At 38.3% G+C, this 20,614-nt stretch overlaps 1 protein-coding gene and 1 non-coding gene across 4 annotated transcripts in view; one reads left to right on the forward strand and one right to left on the reverse strand.

Moving 5' to 3' along the window:
• Positions 1-20,614, reverse strand: part of CDKAL1 (CDK5 regulatory subunit associated protein 1 like 1) — a 704,761-nt gene that overhangs the window by 272,536 nt on the left and 411,611 nt on the right. The window lies entirely within an intron of this gene.
• LOC128595263 (small nucleolar RNA U13) lies at positions 5,170-5,273 on the forward strand. Its single transcript, XR_008382901.1, has one exon. It is a non-coding gene; the product is annotated as a small nucleolar RNA U13 (small nucleolar RNA).

Consider the following 20,614-nt stretch of genomic DNA (forward strand, 5'->3'; position numbering starts at 1 on the left):
AAGATGGATTGCCTGCACTCAGGAGTTTCAGACCAGGCTGAGCAAGAGTGGGACCTGTCTCTAAAAAACAGCCAGGCATTGTGGCGGGTGCCTGTAGTCCCAGCTACTTGGGAGGCTGAGGTAAGAGAATCACTTGAGCCCGGGAGTTTGAGGTTTCTGTGAGCTGTAACGCCACGACACTCTACCCCAGGACACCTGAGTGAGACTCTGTCTCAAAAAAAAAAAAAAAAAAAAAAAAATTGGAAATAGTTGATCTAAAACAGGATATCTAACCTTTTTCTTTTTTTCTCGGATGCACAGTGGAAGAATAAGAATTGTCTTGGGTCACACATTAGGTACATAAATACTACTGAAAGCAGATTAGCACCCAAAAAAGGGTCCATGTATACTTTTTGTGATATCTGACACCACAAATAAGCAAAAAAAAAATGCTCACAAAATCAGTATGTGACCTGTATGCCACAGATTGTACACCCCTGATCTAAAAGACACCTTTATAAGGGAAAATATAGACCATGTTTTGTATTTTCACATCTGACAAGCTGTTTTTAAGGTAAAATTCCAAAATCCCAATAATAGCTAATAACCACTGAGCACCTTCTAGTGTCAGATGCTGTTCTAAGCATTCTACATATATCAACTCATTGGTCAACTAATGTTATCTTTCTTTTTTTTTTTTTAAATTGTTGGGGATTCATTGAGGATATACAGAACCAGGTTATACTGATTGCATTTGTTAGATAAGGACCCTCTTATAATTGTGTCCTGCCCCCAAGAGGTGTACCACAGCCCCTGTCCCCACACCCCCTCCGTCCTTCCCTTTCTCAGCTCTCCCCATCCCTCACTCCCCCACTGTGTACTAGGACCTTAATTGTCCTCATATCAGAATTGAGTACATAGGATTCTTGTTTCTCCATTCTTGTGATGCTTTACTAAGAAGAATGTGTTCCACATCCATCCAGGTTAATACAAAAAATGTAAAGTCTCCATCTTTTTTACTGGCTGAATAGCATTCCAGGGTATACATATACCACAGTTTGTTAATCCATTCCTGGGTTGGTGGGCATTTTGGCAATTGTAAATTGAGTTGCAAAAATGTTACTCTCTTATGACCTAAACAATGTTACTTTATTACATAAAATCTTAAATTACATAGTATCTCACAAAACACTTGATAATAATCTAACATGTTTTTGTAGGTTAACTGCTAACATGCACTGGTTGATATGTGAAAACATCAAAACCTACAGAAATGTGAGTCTGTCCAGTGCTCCACACAAACTGTATATCCAGGACTGTATCAAAGACTGTCCTGACATCAAAACCATCAGCATCACTCAGTTCTGTTTTGGGGGACTCTTCTTGAGTTCTAAAATCAAGCAAGCTCACCTAAGATTAGAGAAAGGAGGTCCTTGACATAAATAACGCTGAGGGTCATGGACTAACTCACTGATAGCCTAATGACAGTTTCAAACAGGAAATGCACCTAAAATTGAGGGAATACACAGAGGTGAAGGTGGGTTGGGCTGGTGGAAGAGCAAAAGAGAAATAGACATGTTGTCATTTATCTAGCATTCTTTTTAAAAACTTTTTTCAAAATATCTTATGACTTTGGGGAGAAGAAACATGAAAAGAAGCTGATAGGTTTCCACTGATAAAACTGAGAGTACAAAAGAAGAACAGCTGGTGCCCTGGGAAATTTATAAAGGCTCACGAAGAGCCAAGAGAATGTCCCAGGCCTGGGTGGCAGGGAGTGCCTATTTACTAGAGAGGGCTGTGTGTGGAGAAGCTCATGATCCTGGCCACCAAACTGATGCCTATACTGTCTCTATGGCCATTGGTGGGGAAACAAGAAGAGTCTGTCCACAGAACAATCAGTCCTTGAGCAACAGATCTCTGAGATACAATTTTCTGCAAATTTCATTTTTACACTGTATTATTTGCAACATGAAAAGCACTTCCAAGTGAGGAAAGCCACACAATCCAAAAGAAATGTTTCTTTCTCAAGTGTTGAGTAGAGGACTCAGTTAAGCAGGTGACTCCCTAAGCTCATTATAGAACCAGAAACCCTTGGTGTGTCAGGCCTAACACAGGCCGTGTAAGTGACACACCACTGCTGAAGCAGGTGTTGAGCTCATTATTTCACATTGACTTGAGTACCAGATGATGAAATGGCACAGCAGTTTTCGGACATGCTATTTTTTTTCTTTTGAATTCCAGGTCACATCAACTAAAATGAGTTTGAAACATTCTAGAAGGCTCAGGATTAAGCATAAAGTGGAAAATTAAAAAACTACCTCATTCAGATTAAGCCTCATTCAGATTCAAAATGGTGTTGCCTTTTCAGAAAGAGTTAGATGTGAATAGAGTGATCAAGATTCAGCTAATTTGCCAGTTTGAAGACAAAACTGATTCACACTCCAACTTTCTACTTCTGGGAACATTTCAGTATAATAATGACCCATTCAGATAACAGAATAAAGACATAACAAATATATTGTTAATAAAACTGATGCATGCTAAAAAAAAAAAACCTGTTTTTACTGAAGTTGAATAATGAAATATTAATATTTTCCCGTGGTTTATTATAAATGCTAGAGTTTATGGGTATTAATTTCAAGTATGATCATCTTTATAATTTAGTAAAGCAGCATCAAAAGCAAACTTCTTTCTGATTAACAAATGCCTAATCAATAGATTAGGGAGACCATACAGATGATGGAACATGGCACTCTATCAAGAAAGCAAAGCTTTTTCTTTCAATACATGTTAGACAGTCATTATGGAACTTGAATGATCTATTAGAATAGAAATAACCACATAATATTTGATTTTTATTAAAAGTAAAGTTTTGAAAAAGAAGCAAAAATGTCATGGGCAAGATTTAGATGTCTAACTTGCTATTAACATTTAGTTAATTTAATTAATAAAATATTATTCATATTACATGTGTGGTACCCAGAGCTGTAAGGATCTAATAAAGTACACATGTTAGTCTGTAAATTTCTGTGCTTTCTGTGATGCTGACTCAGTTAATTGTGATCTTCTGCTGTCAATAACCGGATGACGTGAGTTCCTCCACAGAAGCTTTATGAACATGAATGTGCAGCTTTGACAGGGAGCACAAAAATTAAGCAAGAGGAGTGTTTCAACCCCACACTCTAATGGCCTGACAGATAAAAGGTGGTCCATTTCCAGATATAAATAATTTTTATTGACATCAGTGGGTCGTGTGAAATAAAAACCTCTGAAAATTCTCTCCTCCATAAAAACAAGAAAAGCACTGATAAAAACTATCAGGGCCTTTTTCAGAACTCTGGAAGTTAACTAAAGGCTGGCAGCAATCAAGGGAGTCCTTATTCATGAAAAAAAAAGATGATTTTTTTTAAGAATGGTGAGCTATGTGGTGTTTTCAACCTACCCAATATTCACCTCCCACTGTACGGCTGCCTTGAAAAACAACAGCCTTCAATCACAGTGCAAACCAGCAGCCTGGTAGTCACTAGAGGCGCACAATAGGGTTTGAGTTTTCTCAAAGTCTCATGCCCAGAAGACTGTCATTATTTAACCTGTCTGCTGGTTCCAAGAAAGATTCAACTCAACACAGCTTGGTAATCTAACTTGACCTGGCCCTTACCCAGTGAGAACAGTCTTTTACCCATGGGTATTTGTCAAAAATAATCAGCTGCAATTGTTTAACATCATGGCTGCCTAAGGCTGTGAAAAACAGCTGGGGCAAACAATAAGTCAACCAAAAAGCTTAAAAAGGTAGGGAATGTGATATTAACAGAGGGGCTTTGAAAAACATATTCCTGGGAGTCTAGAAAAACATATTCCTGGGAGTCTAGAAGGTCACATGCATATATAGGGCTGTGTGAGTATGTGAGTTCACGTTGTGCACATGTTCAGTAAATAGCTGAGAAGGCACTAAACTCTCACCCTCTAACTAAAGCTGATGAATTTGCATAAAAATAGAAAGTAAAGAAATGTAGGCCAGGCTTAGTGGCTCATGCCTATAATCCCAGCACTTTAGGAGGCTTAGGTGGGAGGACTGCTTGAGGCCAGGAGTTTGAGACCAACCTATGCAACAAGGTAAAATCACATCTCTATAAAATTGTTTTTAAAAATTAGCTAGGCATGGTGGTGCATTCCTGTATTTCTAGCTACTTGGAAGGCTGAGGATGAACCCGGGAGGTCAAGGTTGAAGTGAGCTATGATCACACCACTGCACTGTAGCCTTAACAATAGAGTAACATCCTGTCTCTTAAAAAAAAAAAAAGAAAGAAAGAAAGTGGCTTTGTAAGCTATCTGACTGAACACAGAAAGGATGCTCTAACATGCACATAGGACCCCTCTGCAAAAACAGAGAGACTTATTAGCTATAAGCATTTAAGGAAATCTCTGTCCAATTGTTAGCTGACCGCAAAGCTACCCACGTAGAGACTTCACTGGCTGTGCACAACAAAGAGTATAGACTTTACAGAGTTATAGTTGACCCTTGAACAACATGGGTATAAACTGTGCAGGTCCACTTAAACACAGATTTTCTTCTGCTTTTGTCATCCCTAATACAGCTAGATCCCACCTCCTCTTCCTCTTCCCTCCTCTGCCTATGCAATGTGAAAACAAGGATTAAAACCTTTATGACAAATAATCTGTTATAATTCTCTTAACATTTTTTTCACTAGCTTACTTCATTATATGAATACACATAACATACAAAATATATATTGACTATTGATATTACTGACTTATGACCAACACTGGAGTTATTAGGCTTTAGAGAGTTAAACATTATGCATGGATTTTTGGCTATACAGTGGGTGGGGTGTTGGTATCCCTAACCCCCATGTTGTTCAAGGATAGTTCAGAGGAGTCACTAAACAACAGCAAACTCCGAAGAAGGGGTAGAATTTGATTTCCAGAGCTGATACATTATCTCGAATATCTAGTTTTCAACAAAAACATCACAAAATGTGTCCCCATCTCAAAATCATACCAAAAATCTCTAAACAAACAAGAAAATATGGCTCATATACAGGAAAAAAAAAGAAGTCAATAGAAATTATTCCTGAGAAGGTCCAGATATTAGACTTACTAGACAAAGACTTTAACATTTTAAATATGTTTAAAGAACTAAAGAAAACCATGTTTCAAGAATTAATGGAGATCTTTTTGCAGTTCACAAGGGTGATGACTGGGTTTTCATGTGTCTGTATGAGATGTGCCTCCCTCAAATCTTGTTACAATGTCAGCATGGTAAGCATCTGACACACAAAACAATTCATTTAATTAAAAAATTAATGGAAAGCAAGAGAATGATGTCCCACCCAACAAAGTATCAATAATGAGAAATAAGTCATAAAAAGAACCAGACAGAAATTCTGATATAAATCAGGGAAGTATTAAATCAAAGAATCACTAGAATGGCTCAGTAGGGGATCTGAACAAGTAGAAGACAGAATTAGCAAACTTGAAGGTCAATTGAGACACTTGATATGGGGAACAGAAAGAAAAAAGAATTACAATTATTATAACAGAGACTTAGAAATCTGTGAGATCCATCAAACATATCAATATGCACATAATAGGAGTAATTACTAGAATGGCTCAGTAGGAGATCTGAACAAGTAGAAGAATCAGCAAACTTGAAGACGATCAACTGAGATGACTTGATATGGGGAACAGAAAGAAAAAAGAATTACAATTATATAACAAGAGACTTAGAAATCTGTGCGATCCATCAAACATATCAATATACGCATAATAGGAGTGCCAGGAGAGGAAAGAAAGAGGCAGAAAGAATGTTTGAGCAAATGAAGCTGGAATCTCCTTAATTTGAAGAAAACCATTTATGTACACATCCTAGTAACTCCAAAACTCCAGGTAGAATAGACTCAAGTGGACCTATACCTAGACATTTACTCAAACTGTAAAAAGTAAAAGACAAAGAGAATCCTAATATCAGCAAGAGAGAAGCAACTTACCACAGATAAGGAGTGTTCAGTAAGATTAACATTTGATTTGTCCAGAGAAACCACAGAGACTAGAAGACAGTGGGATGACACAAAGTACTGAAAAGGAAAGACAAAACAAAACTGTCATCCAAGAATTCTATAACCAGAGAAGCTATCCCTCAACAATGAAGAAGAAATGAAAACATTCCCATAAAACAAAAACTGCAAGAGTTTCTTCCTAGCAGATCTGTCTTACAAGAAATGCTAAATGGAATCTTTCAGGCTGAAATGAAAAGACACGTGAAGATATAAGCCACACAGGTACAATGTTAACCACACAGGTAAACATAAAAGACAGTATAAATGTGTTTTTGTTTGTAACTCTTGTTTTTATCTTATCCAATTTAAAAGACAACTACATGTGTATAAAGCACTAACTATAAATTTGTGTTGATAAACATATGTTGCATAATAATGTCGTATTTATGGCAATAACAGCACAAAGAAGTGAGGTGGGAAGGGAACTACACAGGAGCAAAGTTTTTATATGCTATTACGACTAAGTTGATATTTATCCAAACCATATTGTTGCAAATTAATGTTAATTATATCCTAAAGTTGCCACCATAAAAATAAGAAAAACATATAGTAAAAGGAGAAACAAAGGAACTAAAATGGCACACTGAAACATTTCTATTTATCACAAAAGGAGGTTCTCATAGGTTCAACTGTATCCTTTAAAGAGTTGTTCTGAAGTCCTAATCCCCAGTAGCTATAAAGGTGACCATATTTGGAAATAGGGTCTTAGCATGTAATCAAGTTAAAACGAGATCATACTGAATTAGTGTGAGTCCTAATCCAACCACCAGTGTACCAGAAGAGGACATTTGGGCATAGAGAAAGAGAGAATGACAAGGAAAGACTGAGACGGGGGTGGGAGGCTATGTCCACAAGCCAAAGAACATCCAGGATTGTCAGCAACCATCAAAAACCAGAAACTAGGAGAGAAGAACTCAATAGATCTTCCCTGGGAAGGAACTGACCCTTGCTGGCACCTTTATTTCTCACTATCCCATTTGCAGCAGTTTGTTACAGCAGCTAAACTATTACAAAGGCTGCAGTGGAGGAAGGGAGGAACAACAATGAAAAATTAATGAGGATGTGCTGAGGTAATAAAAATAAAGCCAGAAGGGCGGTGCCTGTGGCTCAGTGAGTAGGGCGCCGGCCCCATATGCCCAGGGTGGCGGGTTCAAGCCCAGCCCCGGCCAAACTGCAACCAAAAAATAGCCGGGCGTTGTGGCGGGCGCCTGTGGTCCCAGCTGCTCGGGAGGCTGAGGCAAGAGAATCGCGTAAGCCCAAGAGTTAGAGGTTGCTGTGAGCCGTGTGACGCCACGGCACTCTACCCGAGGGCGGTACAGTGAGACTCTGTCTCTACAAAAAATAAATAAATAAATAAATAAAGCCAGAAAATTCAGGAACAACTTAACTGAAGATTACTACCTGAAATTTCAACTGGCCACAGCAGGCTGACATTCCTTATGACACTGCAAAAGAAAAGCCAATGTACAGCTTGCTTTTAAAAACATTTTAATCATAAATTATAAAGATCACTTCTTTATTATCATATATTAGCGGCAGATTTATCCACAGTACTTTCTGTAATCAATGTTATACATGTAGCAAACTTTCCACAGCAATTTTTAAAAGCATACAATAATATACATTATAAAAAGAAATAGATTTTCTCCCTTCAAACTAATGAATAACTGGAGAACTTTCAACATTATTCTGAACAATCAGTATGGTTTTCTCTGGGCCCCGTGCTACATCCTCTGATGCTAAAATGATTTATTACACATAGACTATTTGTGCCCATTGTAATCTATTTGATAGTTCTGATATGACATGTGCAAATGAAGGATAAAGGACTTCTTAGCAGTAGGAGTAATAAATGATAATAAGAAATCTGTGTTAAATTTTGAAGGCTTAACATTCATGTCAATTATTTCTTTGGTAGTAAAAGGAAGATGTGAGGAAAAGAACAGATATACATATCAGAACTAAAAACACAATTTAGTAGAATAGAAACAAACAGAAATGGACCAAGGACGTGAACTTTGCTTTTTGAAAAATACACAGAATGTTCCCCAACTATTTTATAAACCATTAACTTCATTACTGACCTTCCTGTTCTATAACATGAATCACCTGAAAAGTCTATTACCCACCTGATTCAAAATATGAGGATTTCACTTTACTAAGTGCTGAATTAACAAGTGCCCGAAGTAGCCTTTCATAGGCTATTAGAGCAAAGAAGCCAATGCAGAAGGGGCCTTAGATCAAAAGCAAAGTGTAAAGGAAACCACATGCCTTGCCCCTGTGTTAGTCATTCTCAGTGCCTGTGAAGGAAAGTCAAAGGCAGCCTGCTCGATGGTTTGAGCATACCTGATTTTCTAAATTAATGAGAAAGGCCCCCAGATGATGTATTGTGGAGTTTAAACTATACTAATTTTGACAGACAACACAGAAAGCCTTTTTAGCTACTCTGGTAAAATTAAGGACTCAGGGGACTGGCAATGTGAAGTACATTTTAAGATGCAAATTAAATGATATACACATCTAATGCCCTCCTATATAAACTGCAATGTACACTAGACTACGAAATTATGAGATTAGGAACGCCATAATTACAATTTGTAAATTCTCAGGCTCTTTAAATATGTTAGAATGAAAGAGATCTATCTATATTTTAAATTTTTATAAAAGATATAAATGCAGACATGGCTAAGGACATTCAACTATAACATCAGTTTCTTTAGAATGGGCTTGTTTGGGCATTTTCACTTATCTCCCCGACACCCAATTTGTCCCTATGCTCTTTTCCTCTTAGGAAAGTCACCTCTTTTGGGAATGAACATCCCTGTATCACTGCATTTCATGAGCAATATCCAATAACCTAGCCAATGGCAAGAGAAAGAAAATTGGTGAAGGTTGTTGAGAAGTTCAGAAGTTTATACTATCATGTGGGTAAAAGCAGTTTAGGATAACCATAAATGATTTAGCTATTTATACTCTCACAATGGGTCTAGACTCCCATGCATGTTTTCTTGTGATTTAGACACTGGGCCTGGGGGTGGCAGTGAAGCCCAAAGGGCAGGTCTCTATATAAATAATCGATGGCCACATAAATAGAATCTTTAAGTAAGGCATTTTCCATTGTGTTGCTTAGGAAGACAGAGGTACACAATATTTTATTATTATTTTTGAGACAGAGTCTCACTATGTTGTAGAGTGCCATGGCAGCACAGCTCAAAGCAACCTCAAACTCTTGGGCTTAAAAGATTCTCTTGCTTCAGCCTCCCAAGTAGCTGGGACTACAAGTGCCTGCCACAACACCCAGCTATTTTTTTTGTTGTTGTGGTGGTGGTTGTTGTTGTTGTTTAGCAGGCCAGAGCTGGGTTTGAACCTGCCAGCCGCAGTGTATGTGGTCACCCTAACCACTGAGCCACAAGTGCTGAGCCAGGTACATAATATTTTCAACACAAGAAACATTCACCCACAAAATAGTTCATTGCCCCCTGAAAACACACTTGGGACAACAAGCATAACATACTGTTCACCAGCAACAAAGAGCAAATCTGTTCTGAAATCCAGTCTGTCTATTTATAAGTACATCTCTCGTCTGGGTCCTTCAGTCAACGTGTGATCATGAGGCTTAATCGTCCAGACTTAACATTACAAATCAAGGCTCAGTCACAGTGCACAAGAAGCTATTTAAACTGTTCTAAAGGGTTGTTTAGTTCAAGGAAACCTTTGGCTCCTTGGGCAAGGCCAGAAGCAGGGACTGAAAACTGGACAAGGGAACAAAAGAATGAATATCACGGGCTGAGACACAAATGTGGGGCGAGCTACAAGTTTGCTTGTGGAAGGGCCTGCCTAAGGCTTTGCTGATGCCCAAACCCAGATCCATCTGAGAAGGTGAAGAGTTAGAATGCATACTGACCTCTTGAAATTTATTCACAACTGCCCAGGCAAGAACGAAATAGAGCATTGAGGATTAGAGTGGTGAAAAGCTGGGTGCCAACAGTTAGTTCAAACCACACACTGACTATCTCAAAAACTGTATGTGAGTGGCAGAAAAGAAAAACATTTTCCATTTTATATCTTTGCTCAAAATAATTCATCTAGCATGTCCTTTCACTCATCAAAAAGGGAGAAAATATTTTGTATACAATAGTACAGAATATATTTACATATTATTCTATTACTCTGGAAAGTGTAAGTCCTAAGGAAAAAAATGTTAAAGACCCCATTTCAACTGTTGAGGTCAGTTAGGAAAATCTGTATTGCTTTAATGAAATGTAAGCACTGCAGGTACGGAGTTTATTATTTTGAAACGATGAGGCAGTTTTTGAAAAGTTTGCCAAGCCAAACATATTTTAATGTTCATGAATTACCATGCAAAATAAGTCCTTGACCAGATATCTATTGTCTTTTATCAGATAGATTTATTTAGCTAAATGTACAATTACATAAGAATTTAAGGTCATTTAACTTGTAGTAAACATATTAACAGCCAATGGTAGCAGGAAGCCGATTTGCTATAATGATTAAAAGATTCCAAAACCAGTAACAGGTGAAATATTTAAAATATCATTGTTCGTAATTAATCTTACGATCACGTGTAACAGAAATACATTAAATGTAAATTTTGAACAATACTATATTTCTTAATTCAAACAAATAAAATGCAGCATAATATCAATGTGAATATTAGTGCAATATTTTTTAAAGTAGTAAATTTAAAAATATGTAATTTGCATTATTATAATTGTAAAGTCCATAATCAAAAGCACTAGATTAATCAACTTGCCTTCCCTGGATCAGGCTGTGAGTTACATACTAAAATTCTGGTATGATTGGGAGATAAATAGGTCTCTTTTATTTCTTTTTTTTGAGATAAAAATCTCACTTTCTTGCCCTCAGTAGAGTATCGTAGTGTCATAGCTCACAGCAAACTCAAACCCTTGGGCTCAAGCAATCCTCTTGCCTCAGCCTCCCAAGTAGCTGGAATTACAGGTGGCAGCCACAGTGCCCAGTCATTTTTTAGAAATGGGGCCTCCTTCTTGCTCAGGCTGGTCTTGAACTCCTGAGCTCAAGCGATCCGCCCACCTCCGTCTCCCAGAGTGCTAGGATTACAGCCTACAGATGAAGTAGAATAGTTTTCAATCTGTTGTTGAATCTACTCTTTCTATTATCATATGCAAATTTAATACTTACTACATGAGCTCATTAAGTATGTTTCTTCAATTCCAGGGTGTATTTCCACCATATATATGTTTGAGTTATCTCTTTGTCAGTAATACTATAATTTAAATGAATCCTATATTGCTTTTTAAGGACAGTGGTAAGTTAAAAATGGGGTTTGTAGATTTCCAAACAGACACTTCACTGCCTGTCTGCCTGTTAGAGTTCTCTCTTCCTTGCTTTTATTCTCTACCTATTTATTCAATATCTACACTATAAAATACCATCCACAATGCCAGACTCTGGATAAAACCTTAAAGTGCATCCTATGTTACATGCAATACACATCTTCTAAAACTAGGGAGACATAATAAAATGTATTAAACAGATCTTTCTAACCATCATTTTAAACAATACAATAGAAACCGGTGTCTTCCTTTAAATATTCTGCCCTTCAAACTGTTAAATAAAAAAAAAAAAAAAACAGTTACAGGGTTTTTTTTTTGTTTGTTTGTTTTTTTGAAAAAATCTGAGAGGTGAATATAAGTGAACAGAAACTGAAGAAGGAAAACTGCCCGGTGAAGTGCTTTATAATTAAGTCTGTTATGTGAAACATCTTCCAGAAACACAAGAAGGCTGAGCCCTACCAATACAAGAAATCCTCACTTTGAAGGTATTAAAGCATCAGGGTAGTTATTTTGAGAGCCGGTTCCTTTTATCCCTACAGTTTAAAAAAATCACTACCTTCATTTACTGTGCTGTTGTTGTTTGTAATCTATTTTCATCTCCTGTTCTGTTTGTTTTTGTTTTTCCCTTTTTGGTGAACTTACTTTAGCACTCTCCAGATAAGTTCTTTCTGCAGAGTGGGCTAAGTGCAGGGAGTGGGAAGTGGAGAAGTACAACAAAGGGCTGGGGATGGGACGAGCATCGCCAAGCCTAGGGGCCACTGCTGCTCGCCCTTTCTGACACTGGGCAGCCATGTATGCCATCTAGAGCTCAGTTACCTTTTCTGTCACACAAGCAGGTGTCTGTATCTGGACTGTGCCACCCAGAGGAGGAGGAGGAGGAGGAGGAACACCAAGGTGTGCCGGTCTTGTCAAAGTGACAAAGTTTAAAAGTTCTTATTTCCAGATGGTGTGGATCTTTGATTCTTGCATATCTTCATTTATTTCCTTTTGTTCTGTTTCTTTTCTTTTTTCTTTTTTTTTTTTTTTGATTAAGATCTCACTATGTCAGGGTGGAGCAAGATGGCAGCCGAGTAACAGCTTCCTTGCATCTGGGCACCGTGAGTCTGGGGATATAGGACTCCAGGCATCTCTGGCTGGTGGGATCTGCCTATCATCACCCCTGAGAGGATACAGGGAGTCAGCGAGAGACTTCTGGACCCCAAGAGGAGGACTAAAACAGTGGAAAACCGGCAAGTGGTCGCGTGTGTTCAATCCGCCTAAACCCGCCCGCAACTGTAAGTTCAGTAGCAGCGAGACTGCAAACCAGAAAGGCCTTACCTGTGAACTGTTTTGGTGTCTTTGGACTTGGCACTCAGCTGAACTGCCTTGGGGAGAGCCTGAGCGGGAGAGCGGAGAACTTTGGCCTTTGTCTAGGGCCCCAGTCTGAGCCGCTGAGCCAGACGGAGCTAATAGAGTTTAGCTCTGGGTCACAGGCAGACATTGTGAGCGATCTGCCCTGGCAAGCTCCGCCCTCAGGGTCGCAGAGCTGGAATTGGGTGGGAGCTGGTAACCCAGCGACCAAGTAGCCTAAGGGCGGGGTCTGAGCTGCCTTGCAGCCCTAACCCTCGGGGGCAGAGGGAGACCAGTTTTGACACACAGGGTAAGTGGATGGCCACTTCAGCAGTGATTCCAGCAACAAGCACTTCCCTGAGAAAGCTTCTGCTCAGTAAGTGAACAAGTTCAAAGTGCCTTTTAAGTGGGCTGAAGAGAGATTTAGGGTGTCTACCTGCTGGGGTTCGAGAAACTAGCAGCCTCCAGTCGTATCAGAACTGTGATTAACATCTCATACCCCAGAAGACCACGTGTTGCCCAGACAATATTCAATTCCATATACATACTGCTTTGTTTTTGGTTGCGTGTATGTTTTTTTTTGTTTGTTTGGTTTTTTTTTTTGGTTTGGTTGTTTTTTTTGTTTATTTTGACGTTCTAGATTGTTGTTTTGTTTTTTAAGTTCAACCTTTTCCATACACATCCTTTTTCTTTCTCAATTTTTCTAGTATAATTATAATTTCCCATTGCTGCCTATTTCAATAATCAGAACTTCATTTTTGTTAGTGTTTCTACCACTATTATTTGGTTTTTCCAGCCAATTTTATCCCGTAAAGTTTTCTGTTTGCTTGTTTTGGTTTGATTTATAGCATTTTTGTCTTTCCTCTCTACTTGGTGGAGGTGGGGTACTGTGTCTGATCAGGTTAGCAAAGAGCTGCTGACCTCAAGGGAACCACCCCACTGGGCACCCCCAGAAGGTGTTTTTTTTTTTTAAGGTTGTATCAAAGTACCCTACTGTACACCTATATTGCTCTGTCTCCCTCTTTCTGTGCCTCTCTTCTTTTTGTCAATATTCCTTTCACCCAACCACTCTCCTTTCTCTATTTTTCTTTTTTTTCATTTTTTTTTTTTTTTCTTATCACTTGGTCCTCATTTCTTTCATCACTTTTTTGCTCTTAAACCTTCTCACCCTTCTGGTCCTGTAACCCTTAGTCCACAGGCACAAGAACTTAAAGAGCAAGAGGAAGTGAAAGGAAAATTAGGGCAAGTAAACAGATAAAAGAAATCACCCATGAGGAAGAATCAGCAGAAAACTCCAGGCAACATGAAGAACCAGTCCAGAACTACCCCGCCAAGGGACCATGAGGTAGCTACTGCAGAGGATTCCACCTATACAGAAATGTTAGGAATGACAGAAAGGGAATTTAGAATACACATGTTGAAAACAATGAAGGAAATGATGGAAACAATGAAGGAAACTGTTAATAAAGTGGAAAATAACCAAAAGGAAATTCAAAAACAGAATCAAATAAGAGATGAACGATATGAAGAATATAAAAAGGATATAGCAGAGCTGAAGGAAATGAAACAGTCAATCAGGGAACTTAAAGATGCAATGGAAAGTATCAGCAACAGGTTAGACCATGCAGAAGAAAGAATTTCAGAGGTAGAAGACAAAGTTTTTGAGATAACTCAGATAGTAAAAGAGGCAGAAAAGAAGAGAGAGAAAGCAGAACGTTCACTGTCAGAATTATGGGACTTTATGAAGCGTTCCAACATACGAGTTATAGGAATTCCAGAAGGGGAAGAAGAATGCCCCAGAGGAATGGAAGCCATACTAGAGAATATTATAAAAGAAAATTTCCCAAATATCACCAAAGATTCTGACACACTGCTTTCAGAGGGATATCGGACCCCAGGTCGCCTCAACTCTAACCGAGCTTCTCCAAGACACATTGTGATGAACCTGTCCAAAGTCAAGACCAAAGAAAAGATTCTGCAAGCTGCCAGGAGTAAGCGCCAGTTAACCTACAGGGGCAAATCCATCAGATTGACCGCAGACTTCTCTAATGAAACTTTCCAAGCAAGAAGACAATGGTCATCTACCTTTAATCTACTTAAACAGAACAATTTTCAGCCCAGAATTCTGTACCCTGCTAAGCTAAGCTTCAAAATTGACGGACAAATCAAATCATTTACGGATATACAAACATTGAGGAAATTCGCCACAACAAGACCAGCTCTACAGGAAATACTTCAACCTGTTCTGCACACTGACCACCACAATGGATCAGCAGCAAAGTAAGAACTCAGAAATTAAAGGACAGAACCTAACCTCCACACTGATGCAAAAGATAAAACTAAGCAATAGACTCTCACAAAATAAGATGAATAGAATACTACCACACTTGTCAATTATCTCAATAAATGTTAATGGCTTGAATTCCCCACTGAAGAGACATAGATTGGTTGACTGGATTAAAAAACACAAGCCATCCATTTGCTGTCTGCAAGAAACACACCTGGCTTCAAAAGACAAATTAAAGCTCCGAGTCAAGGGTTGGAAGACAATTTTTCAGGCAAATGGAATTCAGAAGAAAAGAGGAGTTGCAATCTTATTTTCAGACACATGTGGATTTAAAGCAACTAAAGTCAAAAAAGACAAAGATGGTCACTTTATATTGGTCAAGGGAAAAATACAACAAGAAGACATTTCAATTCTAAATATTTATGCACCCAATTTAAATGCTCCCAGATTCTTGAAGCAGACCTTACTCAGTCTGAGCAATATGATATCTGATAATACCATCATAACAGGGGACTTTAACACTCCTCTTACAGAGCTGGACAGATCCTCTAAACAGAAATTAAACAAGGATATAAGAGACTTAAATGAGACTCTAGAACAACTGTGCTTGATAGACGCATATAGAACACTCCATCCCAAAGATAAAGAATATACATTCTTCTCATCACCCCATGGAACATTCTCCAAAATTGATCATATCCTGGGACACAAAACAAATATCAACAGAATCAAAAGAATTGAAATTTTACCTTGTATCTTCTCAGACCATAAGGCACTAAAGGTGGAACTCAACTCTAACAAAAATGCTCGACCCCACCCAAAGGCATGGAAACTAAACAATCTTCTGTTGAATAACAGATGGGTGGAGAAAGAAATAAAACAGGAAATCATTAACTTCCTTGAGCATAACAACAATGAAGACACAAGCTACCAAAACCTGTGGGATACTGCAAAAGCAGTTTTGAGAGGAAAATTCATCGCTTTAGATGCCTACATTCGAAAAACAGAAAGAGAGCACATCAACAATCTCACAAGAGATCTTATGGAATTGGAAAAAGAAGAACAATCTAAGCCTAAACTCAGTAGAAGAAAAGAAATATCCAAAATCAAATCAGAGATCAATGAAATTGAAAACAAAAGAATCATTCAGAAAATTAATGAAACAAGGAGTTGGTTTTTTGAAAAAATAAATAAAATAGATAAACCATTGGCCAGACTAACCAGGAATAGAAAAGTAAAATCTCTAGTAACCTCAATCAGAAATGATAAAGGGGAAATAACAACTGATCCCACAGAGATACAAGAGATCATCTCTGAATACTACCAGAAACTCTATGCCCAGAAATTTGACAATGTGAAGGAAATGGATCAATATTTGGAATCACACCCTCTCGCTAGACTCAGCCAGGAAGAAATAGAGCTCCTGAACAGACCAATTTCAAGCACTGAGATCAAAGAAACAATAAAAAAGCTTCCAACCAAAAAATGCCCTGGTCCAGATGGCTTCACTCCAGAATTCTATCAAACCTTCAAGGAAGAGCTTATTCCTGTACTGCAGAAATTATTCCAAAAAATTGAGGAAGAAGGAATCTTCCCCAACACATTCTATGAAGCAAACATCACCCTGATACCAAAACCAGGAAAAGACCCAAACAAAAAGGAGAATTTCAGACCAATCTCACTCATGAACATAGACGCAAAAATTCTCAACAAAATCCTAGCCAATAGATTACAGCTTATCATCAAAAAAGTCATTCATCATGATCAAGTAGGCTTCATCCCAGGGATGCAAGGCTGGTTTAACATACGCAAGTCTATAAACGTTATCCACCATATTAACAGAGGCAAAAATAAAGATCACATGATCCTCTCAATAGATGCAGAAAAAGCATTTGATAAAATCCAGCATCCTTTTCTAATTAGAACACTGAAGAGTATAGGCATAGGTGGCACATTTCTAAAACTGATTGAAGCTATCTATGACAAACCCACAGCCAATATTTTACTGAATGGAGTAAAACTGAAAGCTTTTCCTCTTAGAACTGGAACCAGACAAGGTTGTCCTCTGTCACCTTTACTATTCAACATAGTGCTGGAAGTTCTAGCCAATACAATTAGGCAAGACAAGGAAATAAAGGGAATCCAAATGGGAGCAGAGGAGGTCAAACTCTCCCTCTTTGCTGACGACATGATCTTATACTTAGAGAACCCCAAAGACTCAACCACAAGACTCGTAGAAGTCATCAAAAAATACAGTAATGTTTCAGGATATAAAATCAATGTCCACAAGTCAGTAGCCTTTGTGTACACCAATAACAGTCAAGATGAGAAGCTAATTAAGGACACAACTCCCTTCACCATAGTCTCAAAGAAAATGAAATACCTAGGAATATACCTAACGAAGGAGGTGAAGGACCTGTATAAAGAAAACTATGAAATCCTCAGAAAGGAAATAGCAGAGGATATTAACAAATGGAAGAACATACCATGCTCATGGATGGGAAGAATCAACATTGTTAAAATGTCCATACTTCCCAAAGCAATCTACCTATTCAATGCCATTCCTATCAAAATACCAACATCATACTTTCAAGATTTGGAAAAAATGATTCTGCGTTTTGTATGGAACTGGAAAAAACCCCGTATAGCTAAGGCAGTTCTCTGTAATAAAAATAAAGCTGGGGGCATCAGCATACCAGATTTTAGTCTATACTACAAAGCCATAGTGGTCAAGACAGCATGGTACTGGCACAAAAACAGAGACATAGACACTTGGAATCGAATGGAAAACCAAGAAATGAAACTAACATCTTACAACCACCTAATCTTTGATAAACCTAACAAGAACATACCTTGGGGGAAAGACTCCCTATTCAATAAATGGTGTTGGGAGAACTGGATGTCTACATGTAAAAGACTGAAACTGGACCCACACCTTTCCCCACTCACAAAAATTGATTCAAGATGGATAAAGGACTTAAACTTAAGGCATGAAACAATAAAAATCCTCCAAGAAAGCATAGGAAAAACACTGGAAGATATTGGCCTGGGGAAAGACTTCATGAAGAAGACTGCCATGGCAATTGCAACAACAACAAAAATAAACAAATGGGACTTCATTAAACTGAAAAGCTTCTGTACAGCTAAGGAGACAATAACCAAAGCAAAGAGACAACCTACACAATGGGAAAGGATATTTGCATATTTTCAATCAGACAAAAGCTTGATAACTAGGATCTATAGAGAACTCAAATTAATCCACATGAAAAAAGCCAACAATCCCTTATATCAATGGGCAAGAGACATGAATAGAACTTTCTCTAAAGACGACAGACGAATGGCTAACAAACACATGAAAAAATGTTCATCATCTCTATATATTAGAGAAATGCAAATCAAAACAACCCTGAGATATCATCTAACCCCAGTGAGAATGGCCCACATCACAAAATCTCAAAACTGCAGATGCTGGCGTGGATGTGGAGAGAAGGGAACACTTTTACACTGCTGGTGGGACTGCAAACTAGTACAACCTTTCTGGAAGGAAGTATGGAGAATCCTCAAAGCACTCAAGCTAGACCTCCCATTTGATCCTGCAATCCCATTACTGGGCATCTACCCAGAAGGAAAGAAATCCTTTTATCATAAGGACACTTGTACTAGACTGTTTATTGCAGCTCAATTTACAGTCGCCAAAATGTGGAAACAGCCTAAATGCCCACCAACCCAGGAATGGATTAACAAGCTGTGGTATATGTATACCATGGAATACTATTCAGCCATTAAAAAAAATGGAGACTTTACATCCTTCGTATTAACCTGGATGGACGTGGAAGATATTATTCTTAGTAAAGCATCACAAGAATGGAGAAGCATGAATCCTATGTACTCAATTTTGATATGAGGACAATTAATGACAATTATGGTTATGGGGGGGAAACAGAAAGAGGGAAGGAGGGAGGTGGGTGGGGCCTTGGTGTGTGTCACACTTTATGGGGGCAAGACATGATTGCAAGAGGGACTTTACCTAACAATTGCAATCAGTGTAACCTGGCTTATTGTACCCTCAATGAATCCCCAACAATAAAAAAAATAAATAAATAAAATAAATAAAAAAAAAAAAAAAAAAAAGAAAAAAAAAAAAGAACTCAAAAAAAAAAAAAAAAAAAAAGATCTCACTATGTTGCCCTAGGTAGAGTGCTGTGGCATCACAGCTCACAGCAACCTCAAACTCTTGGGCTTAAGTGATTCGGTTGCCACAGCCTCCCAAGTAGCTGGGACTACAGGTGCCTGCCACAATGCCTGGCTATTTTTTTGTTGTTGTTGCAGTTGTCATTGGTGTTTAGCTGGCCTGGGCCAGGCTTGAACCCGCCAGCCTGGGTGTATGTGGCTGGCGCCCTACCCGCTGAGCCACGGACGCCCCCTTGGTCTGTTCTTTTGGACAGCTTTTCTCCCTTGGTGTGGTATAACAGCCTGGATCATCCCCTGCTTGTGTGATACACAGGAATGGGTAGCTTTCTATCAGAGCAAACTCTCACCCTTGCAGCTCATTTAATTCACCCTTTTTTGCTGCCTCTTCTGGCCACAGTGTTAAGAATTCAAAGTTTAAGATTGTAGGGTGGGCTCTACAATTTATTTTAGGAAGAAGACTTTTCCTTTATTTATTCTTTCACGCATTTATTGAGCCACTATTGGCTGGAATCAATCTAGAGACGGAAATGTCAATGTTGTTGGCCCAAGATAACAATATAGCAGGAAAGGCAAATATTTAAAGAGTTTAAAAAATATGTGGTGAAAATCAAAACCTATTTTCACCAACTATGATCTATGAACTAAACATCTAAACATTTTTTTCCAGGTAAAGTATAAAGTTATATTTTACATCTTCTGTGGATTGTTAGATACTTCTTCTGGAGTATCTATTTAGAGGTCAACAGCTCTGGCCAGTCAGGCACTAAGCACCAGGTTGTGCTGTCCATGCAATGTTACCTGCTGCAATCTTGTAATCAATTACAATGCTAACTTCATTCCAAGAAGCCCCTACTTAGTCACCTCTGAGCCAAAATGTGAATCTTTCCCTTTGTGTTTACTCCCTATCTGAACTTCCCTGGCCCTAGCTACTAGGGATCCCTGATCTCTGTTGAGATCAGTTTCGACTGAGAGAAAGTGGATGCTATCATAAACTGTACACTGGTGGGGCCTATGTCCCGTCCTGCCCACCACACACGTCTAGTGCATCTGCTGGTCGTCATGACAGATGCCTCACGTTTACTGCACACACAGCAAGACTGCCATAGCTCTTAACATAGTTGACTTTTTTTTTTTTTTTACAGAGAATCACTTGCTTTTTCAAGTGTTGAGTCAAAGTGTTAAGTAAAAGTTGATATGCCTGGAACTTATTTTTATAAGTAGCAGATCATAATCATCTCACACTGTCTAAAGCACCAAACTTAATATATAAATCACATACCCTTATTACAAATATCTAGCTAGGAAAATGCAAATAACAAGATGAAAATTGTTAAATGTCTTCATTATATATTTATAATTACAGTCAGATATTAACTCTGCTTTCAGAATTTATAAAATACATTGTTGATATCAAG

Source organism: Nycticebus coucang, chromosome 9, assembly GCF_027406575.1.
Source record: "Nycticebus coucang isolate mNycCou1 chromosome 9, mNycCou1.pri, whole genome shotgun sequence".
Lineage (NCBI taxonomy): Eukaryota > Metazoa > Chordata > Mammalia > Primates > Lorisidae > Nycticebus > Nycticebus coucang.